This window comes from Astatotilapia calliptera, chromosome 13 (genome assembly GCF_900246225.1).
Source record: "Astatotilapia calliptera chromosome 13, fAstCal1.2, whole genome shotgun sequence".
Taxonomy (NCBI): domain Eukaryota; kingdom Metazoa; phylum Chordata; class Actinopteri; order Cichliformes; family Cichlidae; genus Astatotilapia; species Astatotilapia calliptera.
In genome coordinates this window covers 7,407,621-7,422,917 of record NC_039314.1, presented here as the reverse complement: position 1 = coordinate 7,422,917, position 15,297 = coordinate 7,407,621, and the positions used below count along the sequence as shown (strand labels likewise).

General features: G+C 43.0%; 1 long non-coding RNA gene across 1 annotated transcript; it reads right to left on the bottom strand.

The window, feature by feature from the left end:
- Positions 1 to 258: 258 nt before the first annotated feature.
- LOC113035173 (uncharacterized) lies at positions 259 to 4,411 on the bottom strand. The gene is made up of 2 exons (XR_003274318.1): positions 4,296 to 4,411; positions 259 to 1,676 (listed from the first exon to the last, which is right to left on the bottom strand). It is a non-coding gene; the product is annotated as an uncharacterized LOC113035173 (long non-coding RNA).
- Between the last annotated feature and the right edge of the window lie 10,886 nt (positions 4,412 to 15,297).

Genomic DNA, 15,297 nt, shown 5'->3' with positions numbered 1-15,297 from the left:
ATTATTTTCAACACATGGACACTGGTACTGTTCATAATTTCAAAATATGGCTCCATGTTTAACCCGCAAACTCTTATGTCTCTATTAAGTATAATTTTCTCATCAGAGTTTTGGAAAGAAATCAAGTAAGTGTATTTAGTTGGATCATTGTAACTTATTTGTGAAGACAGAAGAAATCAATCTGACTGCTAGTGATATTTTCACATTAAAGTGATACCAAGGTTCACTTTATCAAGAAAGACTCAGGCATACTCAGAATTGTGCAGAAATGTTTTATGCAACAACTTGATATAGAAAACAAACAAAAAACAAACAACAGATTAAGAATCTTCTGTCCGTTGATGGGACTGTTGATAGTGGATCTCAACACAACTTTAATCCATTTTTCTTTTTTAAATACATTTCCTAAAAGACCTGTACATTTTTGTCCATCGTGGACCTATACACTTATGCTTATGTCTAGTTAAAATGCTCTAGAAGTTGTTCTTTTCAAAGTAAATCTAGTGGCTCAAACAAAATTGGCCCAAAGCTTCTTGTATTTTACAGCTAATCAACCCCAATTTCATGTTCTCTTTACATCATAGACAAAAAAAAGATGGCAGATTTTTCATAGTATAACTTACAGTCATTATAGCAAAGCTATCTCTGAAACAGCCAAATGACGGGGAAGAAAAGTCTGGAGGAGTGAGGCACACATGACTAACAGCGCTATGATCTGTGGAGTCAGATCTACTCATGAAAGGTATTTATTGATTGCCTTGAGTCGCAGCCAAGTCATGCTGCTGTGCCTGAAACTTACAGGGCACTGTACATGTGAAAGTCTTTATGGGACCCTATATTGTGCCTCATTCTTTATTTCATTCGGCCTTTTCCTATGTTCTCCCTGTATTGTCAACCACAGGGCAGAGTAGTACGTTCTGTGGTTTTGGCAAGCTCGTGCACCATTCCCAGTAGTTCCTGTTGAGGGCAGAGGGCCTATTACAACCCCATACTGCTGCAGTTCACAGAACAATTATGATAATCATCATTTCACCAAACAGAACTATGATATCCAGTGATGCGGCTGCCATGGGTTTTGAATGTCAGCTTAACTTCCCTGATGTGTTTGGATTTTGCTGTCTGTTCTTGATTTACTTCGTGTTAGTGACACGACTATTCTCAGAAAGGAGACTGTCACCGGATGCATGGCCACTATGTGAAATTTATAAACCGACCACTTTCTACACTCTGACACCGAAAAGCGTAATGAAAAACATCAAATAAAACCAGACTGGTACATTTGAGCTGCCAAGTGCCAGTCTCTTTTTGTTCCTATTCCCTCCGCACATCTGGCAGTGGACAGGGTGACCAAAGCCAACCCGTGGATAGAGAAAAATAAAGAACAGGAGAGTGATGGGTAGGAGAAGAGAGCAGGAAGAGATGAGGCGTCTGCTTGTCTCCCAAATGGTGCAAGAACAAGGAAAAATTGAAGTCAAAAATAGTTTATAGTCTGCCAAGACAATGGCTGCATCCATCCTCCATCTCTATCCAGCTCCTCTTTTCGCCTCACCACAGGGACAGACGGAAATGACCGTGACTTAACCAACATCCAGAGCGCTGCGCATCAGACATCAGCATGTCAGCAACGGAGCCAGCAGGGGTGGGAGGTCACATCTGAAGATGGGGATGCGAGACAACTAGAGGCAAAGGAAGGAGGACACAGGAAAGATCAATGCAGAGTGGTTATGTAGTCACTGGCAAAACCGTTTGAGAGAAAAGTAGGGATGAAATTTTTAAATAGAGGTTTAGACTTTGTGCATGTTCCCACTTCCTCTCCGGTTTGAGTTTGAATAAAGCTTGGTATAATGTAAACACTAAAAACCACATGAATTGAATTGAAAGCTCAAGTCTGTTAATTTGATATCTGAACCTTAAATGTAAGACAAACTCACAAAGAAAAAAAATCTCTGAAGAAATTGAAATCAATAAAAAATGAATAAACAAACGGATCCTTTTTCATGCTCCTGCCGTGTCTTAGTGCTACCTAACTAACGCATGATGGACAGCAGAAAAACTAGTGCTAACTGTGAATGCAATGAGCAAAACAATGGTGATGCAACTTTATAGTCACACCTGTCATGCTGTACTGTCCCTACCTACTCTTTCAGCAAACAGTCTGAACCAGTCGCTTTCATTTTCACCGCTTTACAGCCTGTCATAAGGCTGCCAGCTCAGTAAACAAGCTAATACTCTAGCACTCAAGCTGCTGGGATAATTATTGGATTAGTAGATAATTTTTGTGTTTGGATCATTGCACTAAGCAGTTACTAGGGTTATCAACTCAGTCTAAAATATTTCAAATATACAAATAACAGTAGATTATCATATCAAATGATTTTAGGCTCACTTTATGTGAGAACATTTATATGGATGTGACTTTTACATATACCACATGTACCACCGCCCTACCTGAACACTTTTAAAGGTAAAGTGTGTGAATCTCACCACTAGATGTCAATAGATTTCAGATTCCAGTCAACTGAATTCTGTTTTCTTACTCCTGCCAATAATAAAAGGCCTAGTTTGGTGGCCACCAAGCTGTCAGTCTGCTGTTTACCTGGGTGTCCATGTCTGTTTGCTCTGGAGGTGGCTGTAAAGCTTTGGGAGAGGAGTCTACTGAGGTGAGTTGTTGAGGATATCTGAACTTTTCTGTTTTTGCTGCTATTAGCTGCTGTTAGCTACCATCAGAGAAACATTTTTTTGAAGTGTCTCTAACATTGTTTTCATCTCTTGTGATGTGAGAATGTAATCAAACTGTTTATTAGAGGAGGCCTAAAATTAGCTTAACATTAGCTGGTATAACATTAGCTTATAACCAGCTGTTGTTGTTGTTTAGCAGCTCGTTGTCAGCTGTCCAGAGATGGGAGGTTTGCACGATAAGTTATTGTGACTATACTTTTAATAGATTAAATCTAAGTTTATGACAATAAATCAGTTTTTGGAAGATATAATTATACACTAATACTATACACTATACTGATGAGTTCAGCATATTTTTGTATTAGATCCCAAAATTGTTTTACTTACTGCACCTTTAACGACGAAGTATCCCTTGACAGGGTAATAGTAGTAAATGGTAAATGGCCTGTATTTGTATAGCGCTTTTACTAGTCCCTCCTAGGGACCCCAAAGCGCTTTACACACCCAGTCATCCACCCATTCACACACTGGTGGAGGCAAGCTACAGTTGTAGCCACAGCTGCCCTGGGGCAGACTGACAGAAGCGAGGCCGCCATATCGCGCCATCGGCCCTTCTGGCCAACACCAGTAAGCGGTAGGTGAAGTGTCTTGCCCAAGGACACAACGACCGAGACTGTCCGAGCCAGGGCTCGAACTGGCAACCTTCCGATTACAAGGCAAACTCCCAACTCTTGAGCCACGATAGTACCCCCTCCCTTGCTACAAACACTGAAGAATCAAATGAAGTTCCCAAAGCACTGACCCATCCTCGAAATTCCCTAGATCCAAATTCTTGTGGGCCTCCATACAAATGGGATTGGCTGGAATGAGTTCAATCCAAGGAGGTCCCACCCTGCAGCCAACTGGACACACTCCCACAGAGAACTTTTGCAATGTATAACAGACTAGAACTGTTTTAGGGCCACGTGGGAGACCTAAACAGTATTATGCATGTGGTTTTAATGTTGTGGTGGATCGGTATACAAGAAACTTCTACACAAATCTACTGTCCTGATCACAACCTTTTATCATACACACATTTAACAGAGCACTCTTGAATACCTGCGGCAGCTGTAAGTCCCAGTGAAGCCACCTTTCCTTCATTAAGACATATTTCACTGACACACAACACTATAGGTGCAGCCTGTTTCAAGAAGACCCAGCAGGCTCTGTCTGGCTAATGTATAACCATTAAAGATGTGCAAGGAACCTGGGACAGGTGCTGAAACCTGTTAGTGGAAAATTACTTGTATTTTGACTCATAACATGATCACTACTTCGCTGAAGTATTTATGATGCTTAAAGGAGCTTATGATGCAGCACAGAACCACCAGTTTCTGATTCGATTTGCTTCGCTTTGCTGCAGATCGTTAAACTCTATTTGTACCCCAAACATTAGACTATTGAGAAATATTTCAATAGTAGCTTTGATAGTAGCTTAAAACTCTATTTGAATTCCACAAATCTAATTTGTTTAAATGTTATCTGATCGAGCTTTTCACTCAACTGGAAGTTGCTACCCAATCCTTAAATCTTTCAAAATTGACAAGCAACCTGGTTTCCATTTGACCACTTACTTTAACTGCTTAATGGTTCCTGAACGCCTTAATCACTGCAGCTCGAGATATGCTTCAGTTTCTCACTAAGAAAACAAACCTTTGAGTTTGTTGCCTGCCGTTGAACTCAAATCCAACAGCACAGCAATTGTGTCGGCGAATGACGGGACAGGTGTGGTACACTTCAAGGAGGAGCGGCCTAAAACATCTAATGTGAGGAACTCGTGTCACAACTTGTTTCTTGTCTTAATCTCATTACTCAGACTTTCACCGTTTGCTCTGTTTTCTTCCAGGTGAGGAGCTGTGTCGAAAAGTCTAAACTTGTTACGATACTCTTGGATAATGCGTTTGTCTGCCTTGTGCATGAGGCACTGCCTCGGGGTTACCTCCTGGGCTAATTGTGATGAATCCACCCCTGCTTTCACTCTAAACTCGCTCTCCTTTGTGGCAAAAACCAGGTGTGTATCTCAGGTGTGCTTTTCCTCCCAGAGGCCATCAGTGAAAATGCTCTGGATGTGCAGCAGTTACCCAGCAAGTTCTATTTACTTTATAGCTCATCTCATGGGCTTTTCTCCTCCTTCTGTCCAAGCAACCATGTAATGAAACCCTAATGAGCCCGTCACTCCAACTGTCACTTATTCTCACCTGGGTACACAACAATGGACAGAAAGAAACAGGTAAGAAAGGACATCTAAGAACAGAAAAACAGGGAGACAAAAATAACAATTTGTGAGAGACACACTTTAAACTAATACTTTATATCTCCGATGACTGGTTTCCTTTACAAAGGTTATAACATGATATAGTTTATAACTATAACAAAAAAAACTGGAAGGGGATTTTCCATTCGGTTTCGACCTCAGCTGTAAGTCTGAACACTGCTTCCAACATATTTTCAAAGTAAATTAAAGATCAAATAAAGTTTTATGTTAAGCAAACAAGCTGTGGCAGCACAACAATTAATTTCATTTTACTCCTTTAGAAGTGAAACCATCTTAAATCTGACTGACAGGAATCCATGTGAGTATCATCCCTAGGAAACATGTCCTCTGCAACTGCCATTTAACTGTACAGGATATCATCACTTAGATTGTTATTAATAAGGACCAATAGTTCTTCATGTAGCTTGCTGAGGAGTAGCTAATTTTGACTGCTTCATGACTTCACTAAATAAAACTAGTCTTAATCTGTCTCAACAATCCCAAGGTAAATTTGGAGACTTCATCTAGACTGTGGATAAGAGATGGACGTAGCTACTACCCTGTCACCCAGGTCCTGGTTAAGTCTTATGATTAAGGTGCCAGCTGCACATTTCAATCATCTTCATCTTAACCTTTTGAAAGCGAGAAGGTAGTCTGGAATGGTAGAAACTTGTCAGTCACAATGCAGAGACGCTCTAAAGCATATCTGCCTTTTTCAATCAAAGGAGAATAATTTTGTAGAAAATGGTATTTAACAAGACTCAAAACTAGTCATATTTCCAGATTATTTCCAGTCATCTTTCCCACAGGCTTCTGTAAAATTGCAAACAGGGCAGTTGCCATCTTTTGTATACAGTCTATAGCCAGAATGCAATTAACTGGGTTGGAAAAAAGGTGACGAGGTTAAAGGATTCTTCACCAATGCTTTTTTAGACACTTGTTACCACATTGATCTGAAAAGTATAAAATAAATGTATATAAGGATACATTAAGCTCCTTGGCTTTGTATAAACTCCAGTCGTTCCACAGCGTGGAGCCAGTGAGTAACTTCCCCTGCAGACAGAGAAAATAAAGAGGGAAGGACCGAGACAGGCAGAGAGGAACAGAGATCGACTGATTAAAAGCATGTGCTGACCCCCGATTCCCAAGTTATGACAGACAAACCGCAGCAGACACACAAACGCAAGAGAGAAGCAAAGACGTGCACACAAATGCACACGCATTGCAACACACAAACACACACTTTTGTCGACTAACATTTGGAAATAATATAGGTGGCGGTGGGGGACATTCACGGGTGAGGTCTTAAAATCTGGGTTTTGTACATCTATAACGTTACAACCGCTCATAATGAGCTTAAAATTGACAATGACGAGGGATGAAATGCAGCTAAACGAGTCACTGTAATATGCTCCTCACAGAGCGGCTCAGACCTCCATCTTTCTGTACACGCCGATTGTACACAGGTCACATCGCGGCCTTCTGTTTGGAAGAGCAGCAGATGATAACAAACAAGCGCTCGAGAATCAAGAGAGGAGCTAAAAAAGAGCAGAAGCGAGTGTGTGGGACCACGCGAGAGCATCGATGGCTCATGACGTGAGAAACTGCAATGAGCAAACAGCAAATAAATGACGGCAAAGTTTGAAACCCAGAAAGAAAGAAAGAAAATATACAGGCGTGCAGGCCTGCAAATGAAATAATAATGTCTTTGCAAACACAAGAACTGGGCAGCGAACTCAGCTCCACAATGACAACATGCAGAGACTCTTTTGTTCTCTAAGTGGTTGGTTGAGATGCCAAAGCTTTGAAGCTGACAGCTGATGCGTCCAAACCAAAGACTTAAAGAAAATGTGGCCCTAATTAAACAAATGCACACATTTTTATTCCCCATATTTATACTTTGCGTGCGTTTTCTGTTTCATTGCGATCTTTCACCATCCTTTTTTTTTTTTTGGTGTGGTCTGGCTTTGAAATATTAAATATTTATTCAATCCTCGGAACAAAACCTCTCAGTCTTTTCACACTGGTGTGGGTTTCGAAAACACACACACATGCTGACTAGTTTACCTCTACCAAAACATGTTCTTGGAGTTTGGGTGAGTGGGAGGGGTTGAGGGGTGGTATACGAGCGCACAAAAATACATCAGTCTTTGTATGTCAGCGCCGTCTTGACACGACAGGGATTTGTTTTTTTTTGTTTTTTTTTCTAAATGGCATGATGCATTACAGCTGCAAAAGCAAGAGCAGTGTCCAGATACGACATATTAGTTTGGTCTGTACCCAGAAGAAGTGGTCACGTCTGGGGCTGCTGCTGTGTTTGTCTGGTTCCCCCTTCTTATCTTTTGTTTATCTGGCTCTTGGAGCCCTGCAAGCAGTCAGAAAGACCATTACTGCCCCCCTCCCCTTCACAACCTATTTATGTTAGCTTTGATTAATAGTCTCTGCAGTTACAACAGGACTCACACATTGATTGAGAAGTGGAAAAGGGGTGACTTGTTTTAATTGCAAAAGGGAGCTTTATCCCCCCCCACTCCTCTTGTGACATGCCAGTTGTGCGCCACATGAGCACAAGGGGAGGCCAAGGGTTTGCATGCCAACATCTGCAAACAAGCTCAACCGGCTGTGAAGTGCATGGATGCTAATACTGTCGAAACCCTCGCATCTCTTTTCTTTTATTAAAATGTACATAAAAAACAGATTGGAAGCGCATTTTTTGGAAAATGTGATTGTGAACACTTGGACCAAGATAGAGGAAGCCTTGTGTGTGTCTATTTTTCTTAATTTGATTTTTCTATTTGTATGAGCACCCTGGAGATTAGAAATGTTATAACTTAATATGATCCATTTATATTTATTTATGATCACCCATCCTCTCCCCCTTTTCTAGTGTGTGTCCAGTAGACACTTAAAAACAAGCAACCAGAAAGACATCTGTAAAAAGTGATTTTTATTGGCATTGTTAAGCCAAGTGTGAAATCATAACAACTCGTTTCAACAAGAGCCCCCTTCTGTTCAGAAGCCTTGCTCAATCCCTTATGTAAACTCAACATTCCCACAGTTGAGCTGTGGTGGCTGGGCTCACCTGTCCTGGCAGGAGTTGTGCTGACGACAGCGCGCGCCACTAAATGATGCGCCCTTTGTTTTTTTGTTATCTGGCTTTGGGTTGCTATAAATGTGTTACCAATACACTGCGTTACCAGGGCTCGGAGCAAGTACCAGAAGCATACAGTAAAAATAATTGCTGGGTAGAGTGAACACTGTGGGGCATACATCTGTGCCTCGACAGTTTAAAGAGTGAAATCTTCCAACACGCTGTTGCATAAGACGCTCCCCAGGTCCTGCAGCTGCAGAGTCGGAGCATGCTGCAGAGTGGGGCTGGAGTGGTCAGTGCAGCTGCATGCCGTTTTCCGGGCCTCCTTATGGCTGCTTCACATTACGGTATTCCCTCATTCCCCATTGTGAAATTTGTTATCTATCATGTGACTGCCTGGATTCTATTAAAGCTCTCACTTCACTCCATCTTTCCTCCTTTCCCCTTCTTCTCCAACTCTGTTGCTGATGGGGGTGGTGATTTAGGATGCTGAAAGATGGTGTTTTTTCCTCCACATTTGCAGATCTGGAAGCACATTCTTTTGTCTCTGCAGGAGGTTGCCTGCTATCTAGAAGTGGACTGATCAAGCCAAATATAGAGTATTGATATCCTATCGAATATTGATACTACCACTATGACCTCAATACTTTGTTTCTATCCTGTTCTATTATTTATAGCCCATTGCTGTATATAGCTAAATAACAGGAGCTGACCCACAATGTCAACCCCCGTTAACTAATTAATGCAAAAATAAAAATCTGGCTGCCTTTATAGGTTAAAAGTATCGGCATTTAGGTGATACTAGCATGTGTGTACTTGATATTGGATTGACACTAAAGTTTGCAATATTGCACAGCACTACTGTGCCTCTTCAGTCCCTGCCCTGCTCCCCATGAGAACCTGCATACCTCACACTTGTATGAATGTACTGTGTGTCTGTATCTTTAGCAATGCCAAGCGAAAAGCTGATCAAATCAATTCAGAGTGTTCCAGGATATAGCCTAATCTTATCTGTTGTGATTGGTAGAGTCATACAGTAGGTATGTAGTATTGCACATTTATGATAACCCACATGTACACAAGCCTATTGGCCTCCATGGGCCTGATAACAAGTTGGCGCCGCAGCAAAAAAAAAAATGATATCAAATGACAGAGTGAATGATTGGAAGAGAAAGAAAAGCGTCTGTCAAGCATATGACCAGACAGATAACTCCACCGTTCAGTTAGACCTCCATCATTCACTCTGACTCTTTATCAACCCCAACCCCCCTTGCCTGTTAACCCCCTCCCCCCAAAGGATCTCCATCTCTGTCCTCCTCCGACTCATAGCTAGGGGTGACTGCTGTGCTGCAGCTCTATCCTGAGGCCCGACTTTACACTGCTCTTTTGCCAGTGTCAGGGTGATGGAGAGGGGTTATCAGCCCAAACACCTCGTTTTTCTTCCCCTTTGCAAAGAAAAAGGCCTGGGAAAGAAAAAGAGCGAGGCTGGAGGGAACATTTAGTCTGATGGAGTTTTTTTCTTCCTGTTCTCTGGCAAAATGTTAGCCTGAGACAACGTGGAACACTGATATCAGTCAGATGAAGGCTAAACAAGAGGCTCCTTTACAGTGATCCATCATATTTGTTCAGTATGGCATAAGCAGGTTTCTACAGTAGCTTTAGAGTACACTCTAAAGTGCTATACATTTTAAGCTAAAATCCTTTTTCTCATACTGGAGAGAAAAAGAAAAGAAGACAAATAGCTGGTGACCTCAGAGAAAACCTAAAATGCAACAATGCTATTAGTTTAAAACGATAGCATTTAAATGCCTTAGGTTTTTTTTTGGTCAGATTGCTCAACACACATGCACACAGACACACACAAAGGTCACCCAGCTGTGAAAAGAAGCCAACATACACTTAACTAATCTTCTTGATCTAGCAATTTATTGACGAGAAAAACTTCAAAAGGGCTGAAACTTGAGCTGCGTGCGTCCACTAAACCATGGCCAATGCAATTTTCACTGGCAGGCAGGCGGGTGTGTGTGTTACGGTGGGAAGGACCTGACCAGTGGATGGAGCTTTATTGGATGCATTCGACTTGGCATAAAACTAATTCACCCTCGATGACAACCCAGAGCGAATGGGCGAAAGGCGAGACACATTCTTTTTTTTTTTTACCCTCCTCCCTCAGCTGCCTACTTTATTAGCTGGCCCCTCTGTGACAGAGCTATTCATTCTCTGCCCTACTCTACCCTTTCTCTCTGACACACACTATGCACATGGCTCTTTCATTCTCGCACACAAATTATTGCTGGTTCAAAGCCAAACATCCCGTCATTTGTTAGCTCTACCTCGAACTTGCCATCACTTAGGCACATAATCATAACTCTTCATGAAAAGCTCAAAGTCGAGGAAGATAAACTGCCGTTAAAAAATAAAAAACGTCATTCTCGGTAACACCTTCGCCGACATACCAGGACTGGAACACATTGCAGATCTTCCAAAGATCCAAAGAGCTCCATGTTATTCTGAGGTACTCGCAGCTCCAGCCGGGCTTCACCCACAGCCATGCCTCCAGCAGTTTTGCAGGCCTATTGGGTTTCCCTGATTGTGGGTCAGCAGAGCTCTCCTGGTTTCACTTAGAGCCCTGTTTCATTATTTCAGATTTATCACTGCCCTGTTTGCCAGTTGCTATGTTTTCCTTCCATATGGTCCTAGTGTAATTCATAGCATCTAATAATGCACAAACCCAAGACATTTTAAGGGACTGCAAGCTGGACTTGTTCCCAGGCTGTAGGGATTAGGGGCTCTAGGGGCTGCTGGGTAAAGTGGTGAAGTTTTCCTCAGAAGAGAGAAAGGCCAGTCCCAGTGGAGAAAACAATGCTGGATACGTACTGAGCCTGGATCTGATGACGCTCACAACAGCAGACCAGAGAATGGCTTAATGAACAAAGTAGTGCCGTGAATGTTTTTTAGATCTCAGATATCGAGGACGAACATCATTAGTGTATCATTATTTAATTTGCTATCAGAAACACACAAAAAAGTGAGCTCACTAAACTATTGTGATGAATTGAAACTGTTTGGGATGCAGACAAATATCATGCACTGTAAAGAACATTTTACTACAATGTACATCTACAGCAAGACCTTGCTTCTGATTTCTTAGAACTCTTGAGGCCCTTTAACTCCTGTTTTTTTGTGCTGGAAGCTCATTGGTGCTGGTGTGAGGAGGACAGGCGACTCGGAACTGGGATGGAGCAAGGAGGAGACGAAAGCTGGGATTCATCCGACATTACCATAATAGAATTACCGTGGCGAACAAAGCAGGCATTAGTGCGCCCACGGTGGCATTTGGAGAAGATCCATCTCTCTTTCCTCAGCAGGCCAGCCCTCGACGCTTAAAGAAAGAGAAAATCTACCCTTCAGTCCCCCTTTCAGGAACTTTTGCCAGACTGCATCAAGGGGCATAGTAGACACGCACGCACAAAGACCAGCACAAACACAGACACACACATTTGACATGCTAGATGTACATGCTCCGATGTGTACTGAGTGCCAGCATTTGCGCTTCCAAGGCTGGCTGGTGCCTCAGAATTCAGCAGGCAGTTTGACCTACCCATCAGAAGGGATTACATCTACATAACTCCTACAAAACACTGTCAGCACCCTGCCCCTCCCTCATCCACCCATCCTTTCACCTCTCCTGTCATCTGCCTTTCTCCCCGCTCGGTCTCCTCATCGCTTTTTCAACTTGCAGACCTCCTCTCCCGCCTCTCTTTCTTCTCCTTGTCTGTTAGACTTTTGTCCAGTATGATGTAATACATTATCAGAACGCTAACATTTCTCCCAGCTGTGCTGAATCGAATATCACTCAAAGTCCAGCCAAGATTGAGCTTGAGTGCCAGTGAACAGTGACCTCTAAATATTCATCACAAGACCTGAGAGGGATTTCTGCATGGAATAGCTGCTGTGTTCATTCCCAGATAAGCGAACATGCAGCAGCACTAGTGTTAGATTCTCTGTTGATATGGGGGGGTGGGGGGGCATGGCGCCACGATGCACAAACACAGTGGGTTGTTATGAAACGGACCTGCAACTTTTCTTTGCCTCGTTCTACTTGCACAACTTATTAACCCGCACCTCATCCTGCTGCTTCAGATGCCGTGAAGGGACTATTTTTTTCCTTTCAAAAACAGAAAACTATATCACATATGTGGACGACACTTGAAGGACTAAATAATGTGTTGAAATAAACACTGGTGCATTTTAATTAAAGGGGATGATGCTGTGGAATAACTTGCTGGCAAATACATAACAGTGAATATATGCATTTGGCCTCTAAACTCCAAGCTTTTCTCATTTCTTGTTTATGTAGAGTACTTTTGGTAACTGCATTTGGGGAATCAAATCCATCTAATCTAAAACTGGACTTAGATTGCACAAGGGCCTCACTGATGCTCACTTTTCACAGACCTCTGCTGCCTCCTAGTGGAATTATGGTAAACATCCATCCATCAGTTTTCTTCCACTTATCCATTTCAGGGGTCCCTGGGGTGGGGTGGATGTGTCAGGAGTGGATTAAGTTATGTGCACACTATGGCACAATCTAATGGACAAACAACACTACTTTAGCACTTAGCTCAAAACATGAATGAACTGTAACATGCTCAGGGAGTGATTTTACTTCAACTACAGCCTGAAACAGTTAGACATGTGTTGATGATGAGGGTGAAAGTGACTTATTACACTGTGAGACCATCACCAGACTTATTAATCCTCTTATCTTTGCTGAATCTACTACATACACCAGACAGTTGTAGACTATAAGGGGTCAAGAGTACTTATCCCCATCTGAGTAAAGTCAGGAACTGCAGCTTTAAAACAAAGGCTTTGCGCTCCACACTGTAGATATGACTTTTCCATTTTTGATTACCAGCCCAACTTAAAGGAACGGCGGATGTTTTCCTTTTAAATCCATGGGGGCGAAAAATCGAGCCTGGACCTGGTTCTCTTTTGGCAGCGTAGCACGTGCTTATCCCCAGGAGTGAAAGACTGCACGGGTCGCAGCAAAACAGCCCACCCCTCCAGCGACCCCCACAGTTCCACTCTGGCAGACACAGGGCCCAGTGTGTCTGCTTAGACTACACGAAGAGGAAACGCATATACTACGCTTGGGTAGAAATAAAAACACGCAGCTCAGCAAGAGACCCAAACACAGCAGCATTGCCCCTGTGCACTCACAGGAAAGAGGCCACGCGGGCTAAATAGGGAGCACTCTTGTACTTTCTTAAACTGAGCACAAGTTCATGCTCATATAAACACACATACATGCACATATGCAACTAGGAAATGGGTCGAGTGCGGCGCAGGTATCCTTTACATCCTCTCCTGGCTCCCACTGTAAGCCGGTGAAAGGGAATACTCCCCACTCCTGAGTCGGGCTGGCCTCGTGCACAGCAGCTTATAAGAGGCCATTTCCTTCATAATCGTCCCTGCCTTCTCCAGCTCTAATCTCTCAAACGACAGTGGCAATTAGCCCAGCGAGGGCCTCACTGTAGCTAGGGCATCTGCGGCATCTCTTTTACCCCATGACCCTCAAATAAACACATTAAGAGCACCTACACGCACATTTTGGGGTCAAGCAGAGGGGTAGTGTGGATTTATAGTGTTCTTCGAGACATTTAAATGCATACAATAGTCCAGGCTTAACTTTGTCTCGTCCTTATATACATACAGTTTGGTTAATTGTTCCTTTAAGCCTCTTCTTTCTTGATGTCTCACCACCTTATTGTTCACTTGCCAGGAATTTACTCCGCAGCCAGTGTCTATTTGCCCTTTTTTCTCTCATAAAAACACAGAAATGCAGTCACAAAGGGTCTGGATGTGGTTTAAGCTTTGTCAACAACAGTGGGGGAAGAGATCTTTCAACTGTGTCTGTCTGGCTTGTTGACAGAGCAGTGTGGATTTCCTATTATATTTGGTATTAATATCATTACATGAACCTGCTATTCCCAGTTTGGAAATTTCCCCACCCTGGCACAATAGGTACGTCAATGCAAGTTGAAATCACGCACCTCTTTCTGAAACTACTAATCCCGATTATTCAAAAGTATCTTTGGCGGATGCAGATCGCAGAAGTGGCTTCACGCTCCCGACACAATGCGCTCAGAGACCGCTTTCTTCTTTTTTTTTGTAAATAACAGTCCCCGACCACAACCTGCACACATGGAAGCCACAAAAGAGCTGCTTTAGAGATAAGGGGAGCTTTTTAAAAAAAGATTACCCCGTCCACAAGTCATTACCGGGATGCGATAAGAGTTTGTCATCATGTGGTAATGCTCCAGAGTTCCTGTGGTTCCCCTCTGCTGCTCCTGCCTGGCCCCCTTGTCCCCACTTTTTTTTTCTTTTACTGTCTCATTCATGCCCTTTTTCTTAAATGGGAGAGTGTGGTGCTGTGTTGAGGTGAGGACATGGTCTGCTGAGCACTGTGGGATTCATTCAAATGGAATCAGATAAAGCATGGGGCCTGAAGACTTGCAACATAAACATCACCTGGAGCCTCCTAAGCAGAGCCCCCAGCACTGCTCCAAAGCCAGTCAGAGCCCGCAAACAGAGGGTGAACAGTGAACTCGACCAATAGCAGCGACTGAAAGGAGGGAGGGAGGGAAGCCGCCTCCTTACCAGGAAAGAAACTCAGATGAGATCGAGCCTGTGGGTTCATTCCACGCCAGGTGATACCCCCAGATGTGGGCGATGAGAGGTGATGTGAGAGGGAGGGGAGGCAGATTGTTTGAGAGAAACAGATATGACCTTTACATGTATAGCTCGGGTTTCCCAAGGAGTGGAGTGGGATCACAAAAAAACAGTGAGGCGAAAGGCAAGAAAAGTGGGCATTGATGTAGAGTGGGCTTTAGTATTCAAGTCAGCGTCCCGGAAAGCTGGCATTTTGTGGAAAGGTTAAAAGGACATCACTGAAAAAGAAATAATCATGCCCATAAAAATAATTATCCTCATAAATGCGGCAGCCACTCAAACCCCAAATTATTCCACTACCTGGGGTGTGAGCTGCCTGAAGAATGCTCAGAAATGTCTGGGGGAGGTTAAGAAAACAATGGAAGAAAGGATAATTACACAGAAAATGAGGAATGAACTCAGTGGTAACCCTCAGCGAGAAACGGGGATGAGGGAGAGTGAGGGGAAAATCTCAAAACATCTCACACAAATGAAGAAGGAGTAAGGGATACAA